The 6000-nt window shown below is 42.7% G+C and overlaps 1 protein-coding gene and 1 pseudogene across 1 annotated transcript in view; both read left to right on the top strand.

Annotated features, from left to right (window-relative positions):
- The window catches only part of LOC140923194 (uncharacterized), a 162755-nt gene that overhangs the window by 67909 nt on the left and 88846 nt on the right, over positions 1 to 6000 (top strand). The gene's annotated exons all lie outside the window — the stretch shown is intronic.
- LOC140923195 (uncharacterized) overlaps positions 1 to 6000 on the top strand; it is a 32464-nt pseudogene that overhangs the window by 5826 nt on the left and 20638 nt on the right.

Genomic DNA, 6000 nt, shown 5'->3' on the forward strand with positions numbered 1-6000 from the left:
TGTTTAAGTGAAAAAGCTGTTTTCAAATTTCTTTTCCCAACGAAAAATTCTAATGATCCAGATTTTTTATCTGATCTTAGATTTTAATAAAGAAACGCACTCTGAGTTTCCAGCTCGGCTAGTTAGCTTTCTTATTTAGCTGTCAGCTGCCCAAAATGTCTTGATCTCTGGTAACTTTTTACTGTGTGGCCCTCTCAGTCACCCCTTCCTTCACAACTTAGTTCTTACTGTGTAGCCCTCTCAGTCACCCCTCCCTTCACAACTTAGTTCTTACTGTGTAGCCCTCTCAGTCACCCCTCCCTTCACAACTTAGTTTTTACTGTGTGGCCCTCTCAGTCACCCCTCCCTTCACAACTTAGTTCTTACTGTGTGGCCCTCTAAGTCACCCCTCCCTTCACAACTTAGTTCTTACTGTGCGGCCCTCCCAGTCACCCCTCCCTTCACAACTTAGTTTTTACTGTGTGGCCCTCTCAGTCACCCCTCCCTTCACAACTTAGTTCTTACTGTGTGGCCCTCTAAGTCACCCCTCCCTTCACAACTTAGTTCTTACTGTGCGGCCCTCCCAGTCACCCCTCCCTTCACAACCTAGTTCGTCGGGTCGGCAACCGATATACAGTTTTGGTTTTCTAAGGCAATCAGGGGCGTTGCCACCAATTTGTTCCTTTTAAGCCCGAGTTGTAGAAGTCTTGAAAGGGCGGGGTCGGGGGAGGGGGTGAGGACATAAAAAAATCTGGATAGTACATTATTTTCAAGGGAATTACCTTAATAAATTCTTTAGAAATGCTTATTCCCAAGAGACTCGAATTGTTTGAGGTTGAATTCCAAAATATGGAAATTGGTCAATTCGTGTGGAGTGGTCAAACAGTCGTTTTACAAGAAAGAGATGAGTAACTCGGAGGAATACTATTCTCAACGTTAAGGCAGAGTAGTTTTCGAAACTCTTTCGGACCTCCCATCGCGACAGAGTTTTGTGTCAGTTGTCCAACGAGTCAAACAAGGACGTTCGCGGGTAAGGGACCGGTCATTATTTATCACCTGGGGGGGGTCGGAGGATTTTGGGCTAAACACGATGAAATTTAGCCGATCCCCCCTTTAGATGTTATTTTATTGAAGTGATCCCCCCTCATAACTATATATAACTTTCGTGATCCCCCCCCCCATGTCTTTGTACCCATATTCACCTTTCGACGTGCACTGTAAATGACACTTTGAACAGTGCGTCTGATTTACGGTCATTGATCGATAGCAGACGTAAGGAGCTGTTTTCAGAGGACCACACTCTAAAGTCATTTGCAGGCGATGAGTTGGCCTATTTAGAAGAAGCACATAGGCGAATCACTACACTGCACGAGGAACTTCAGTCCGCATCCAACAAGTTGACAACAGCGCATATTAACCTGTCAAAGAAGTTTCCCCTGTGCGCGAGAAAATCAACAATGTCAAGAAGAAAGAAGGAAAATAAGAGGAAGGTCCGAAAAACCAAGGACAAGCTACTCAAGCAGAGGGCACGTCATCTCTTAGGAAACTTGACCTCAATCGAGGTCGCGGGGTAAATTTTCGGTTCAATCGAAGAGAATGATAGAGTTACTCCTGTAGATAGCATCAATGCTGACTTTGCTAAGAAACTAACAAGGCGTTTGCATCTAGACCCTTTGCTATGGCTACTAGAAAAGGGTATTTTTAACACGACCCTAGCAAAAAATCTAGAGCAAGTAGCGGCCATTTTAAGGGCACAAAGTCCAGGGTCAACCTGCCGAAGGGGACTGTTGCTGTTGAATCGGATGACGAGGCTCAAGAGGCAAATGAAGTTGTTGAATGGGATGATGAGGCTCAAGATGAGGCAGATGAAGCAGTTGAATCGAATTTAGTATAGAGCTGACACAGGACGCCCATTCCTGGAGAGGCGATAAATGGTTTATGTTTAAACAAACACTCTTTTTACAATGTTTCAGTTATCAGAAGTTTATATAGTTCACAATTTAGAATTCACCTGTCATGTCTAAAGATGAATATTAGCTAAGTAATGAGCACGTTATAAAAGGAAAAATATAAAAGCGTTAAAACAAAGCTTTCTCGATATAAATTGAAATGCACACATTCGCCAGTGTGACAGACTTCCGTTTTTTAAATAAAGTTGTGTTAGAACAAATTGAGATTGCAAATCCTATCATCTCCCAGCAGAATGGGCACATTTATGTTGTATGCTTTCAAACTAGCATTGTTCAAGCAGATTTGAGTGGTCCCCCCTCTGAATCCTTCCAAAATTTTCAGTGATCCCCCCTTTTGGGCTCTCAGTTACGACTGATCCCCCCCTCTGTTCTCCTAAAAATCAAGTGATCCCCCCCAAAATCCTCCGACCCCCCCCAGGTGATAAATAATGACCGGTCCCTAAACGTTGGAGATGTAATGTCACATTACTGTGAGGGATTATTTAACAAATGATTCCCTTAAAAAGAACAAAAATAACCGAGAAAAGGGAAAAATAACTGCTGTAAATACGCTGTCTTTAAAATATGAATAAATAAGGAAACCAGCACGTGCTCCAGAATTTTTTACAGCCATAACATGCATCAGGGGCACGCAATAAATCTGTTTCTAAAAAAATTTTGCTGGATGGGAGTTTGGAAGAAGTGATATGTCCAAAGATGGAAAGTGTTGCTTGGAAAAATATAACTGTGGGTGTCTGTTGCGATTTGATGTGTAGAATATCTGGCATGAGTTTTTGGCCAGAAACTTCCCCACCCCCTGAAGGTTATAAATTCGCCTTTTGGCCACACCCATGTTTCTATGCCCCCCTCTACCCCCACTGAAGGTCTGAATTTTGTCCTATGGCCACTCCAAAAATGACCAGAAGTGCTTGGAAGTGCTGGGAAGCTTCCCAGTAAGTCAGGTTCCAAGTTGTGGGTACACGTTGCTGGCTTGGAACTCTTCCATCAGTCTTGCTGGGAGTGAGGAACACATACATTTTTCCCAGCAATCTCCCAATCGAAGTGACTACACATAGAGAGAGTCAAATAAAGGTAAAGGTAATGAAGTAAAGCAGTCCCCACCCCTTCCATTTTCTCAGGGAAAATCCCTGGGAACGAGGTTAAAGCAGGGACCCCATCTGTGAGTCTTTTGTGAAGGGAAAAACCTGTTTCCAAACTGGTGTTTAAGTCAAAAACATGTTTTCACATTTGGATACAACGTTTCTTTTCCTAACGAAAAATCCCAATGATCCGGATTTTTTATCTGATCTTGAATTTTAGTGTGATAAAGAAACGTTTAGTCAGCTCGGCTAGTTAGCTTTGTTATTTAGCTGTCAGCTCCCCAAAGTGTCTCGATCTCTGGTAATTTTTTACTGTGTGGCCCTCTCAGTCACCCCTCGCTTCACAACTTAGTTCTTACTGTGTGGCCCTCTCAGTCACTCCTCCCTTCACAACTTAGTTCTTACTTTGTGGCCCTCTCAGTCACCCCTCCCTTCACAACTTAGTTCTTACTGTGTGGCCCTCTCAGTCACCCCTCCCTTCACAACTTACTTCTTACTGTGTGGCCCTCTCATTCACCCCTCCCTTCACAACTTAGTTCTTACTGTGTGGCCCTCCCAGTCACCCCTCCCTTCACAACCTAATTCTTCGTGTCGGCAACCGATATACGGTTTTGGTTTTCTAAAGGCGATGTTATATACGAGACGATTTTAGCGCAACACAGCGTTTCAACATTGTTGCGACATTGTTTCGAATAGTTACAACATTGTTCCAACATTGCGACGCTGTGTTGCACTAAAAATCGTCGTTGCGAATCGTCCCGTGTAACATCACCTTAAGACAGTCAGGGGGGCTGCCACCACTTTTTTCCTTTTAAGCCCGAGTTGTGGAAGTCTTGAAAGGGCAGGGGTCGGGGGAGGGGGTGAGGACAAAAAAAATCTGAATAGTACATCATTTTCAAAGGAATTACCTTAATTAATTCTTTAAAAATGGTTATTCCCAAGAGAGTCGCATTGTTTGAGGTTAAATTCCAAAATATGGAAATTTGTCAATTCGTGTGGAGTGGTCAAACAGTCGTTTTACAAGAAAGAGATGAGTAACTCGGAGGAATACTATTCTTAACGTTAGGGCAGAGTAGTTTTCGAAACTCTTTCGGACCTCCCATCGCGACAGAGTTTTGTGTCAGTTGTCCAACGAGTCAAACAAGGACGTTCGCGGGTAAACGTTGGAGATGTAATGTCACATTCGTTTAAAAGTGACGCGGTAAGTCATGCGAATATCTAGTTTGCGCTATGACAACAGCCGCCTAAGATTTAGTGAAGTCCAAGAAAATGTGGTAAGTACACTAAATCGAAAAATTCTGACTTGTGTAGTTTTAGTAGGATGGTTAAACATGTTGAGCAGGGGAATATGAGCAGGGAATGAAATAATATATTCCATTGTTCTGTTATTGTTATCAGCTACCAATTGTTTCAACCCCACACCCCGCCCCTGGGCAATCAAAGCCGCCACCAACTTTTCAGACAGTGAATAATACCGTGTGGGATTATGTAACATATTCCCCGAGCAAAGGGAAAATAATTGCTGTAAATACACTGTCTTTAAAATATGAATAAATAAAAAAACCAGAACGTGTTCCAGAATTTTTCACACCCATAAAATACATCTCTGAGCATGCTGAGCACTTTGGGCCTTTTAACAGACCGAAACAGGAGCCCATAACCAGGAGAGATCAACTCCCATACTAGTCCTATGTCACGGCGTTTTTACGGACCAGTTTATTTTTAGACACATTTTAGGGCACTTTTTCCCACGAACACAGAATCTCCACCATGTCTCTGAGGGCATTCGAAGTATAAGATATCAAAAAGGAAACTGAACGTTATTAAAAGGCAAAAAATATCATTTTTAGGTCTGTAGGTTTTGCTGACTGGTTTGTGGAATTTAAAAGGTATTTAAAATTCGCACCAAAACCGTTCTAAAATTAAACTGGTCCATGAAAACGCCGTCAGACACGAGCTCATGGAAGTTGCTCGGTCCGGGTTATATGGGCTCCTGACCGAAACTGACAGATGTCCCGCTACCCTTTCATAAACTTCAACTGGTGAAATCCCTTTTCTTTCATACTGACCTGAAGCCTGAAAAAGATATCCCTTTCGGGCGGAGTCTTCCTGTGTAGGCCATTACAGAAACTTGAAAGTACCCCCGTGTGGCATTTCATTCTCCGAAAAGAAACCTCGACTTTTGTACCACCGAAATGATATTCAATTATTGAAGATATACCAGTTCTAAATTCAACTTCATTTTCTATCACCTGAAAAGAGGGTTTTTAGAAGTGTTAAGGGTAGGGGTAATCATTGAATGAAAGGAAGCGTCCGGCATATAGTATAGCTATATACCAGGAGCCCATAACCCGGAGCGTTCAACTGCCATAAATTCGTGCAACGGCGTTTTCACAAGTGAGTTTATTTTTAGATAAGCTTTTCCCGCGAAAAATAACTCTTCCACGAGGTCAATTCCTCTATTTGATTCGTTTAGACTGTTTGTAGCTCGCTTGGACCTTTTCACAGTCGGCTACTTCGAAGATCATTTCGATTTAATTCCCTTTGCGTGAATTATGCGTTGTCGCCGATGAAGTAGACGTCCTGACTAGGTTTTGCAAATCTTACTTTGAACTGCTAGTTTCCGTGTAAATACTGAAATTGTCGCTTGAAGTACTCTCAGAAGACTCTTCTGAAGATTTCTCACGTGTGTCCCCCATGTTTTTTTCAATGTCAAGGAGTTGTCGTAGTTACGTCTTAAAAGTTTATCATTGATAAAGCAATTGCTAGTGTTGGCTTTTCGAAAGCAATTCGCGGGAAAGGCTTATCTAAAAATAGACCTACTTGTGAAAACGCCGTTGCATAGGCGCAGTATGGAAGTTAGACGCTCCGGGTTATGGGCTCCTGTATATACTCATTCTGCACAGCCACTGATATGATAACGAGCGGGGAAATGTGTCAAACCTGAAGATACCCTGGGGGTTCGACTGCAG

The sequence above is a fragment of the Porites lutea genome, chromosome 13 (genome assembly GCF_958299795.1).
Source record: "Porites lutea chromosome 13, jaPorLute2.1, whole genome shotgun sequence".
Lineage (NCBI taxonomy): Eukaryota > Metazoa > Cnidaria > Anthozoa > Scleractinia > Poritidae > Porites > Porites lutea.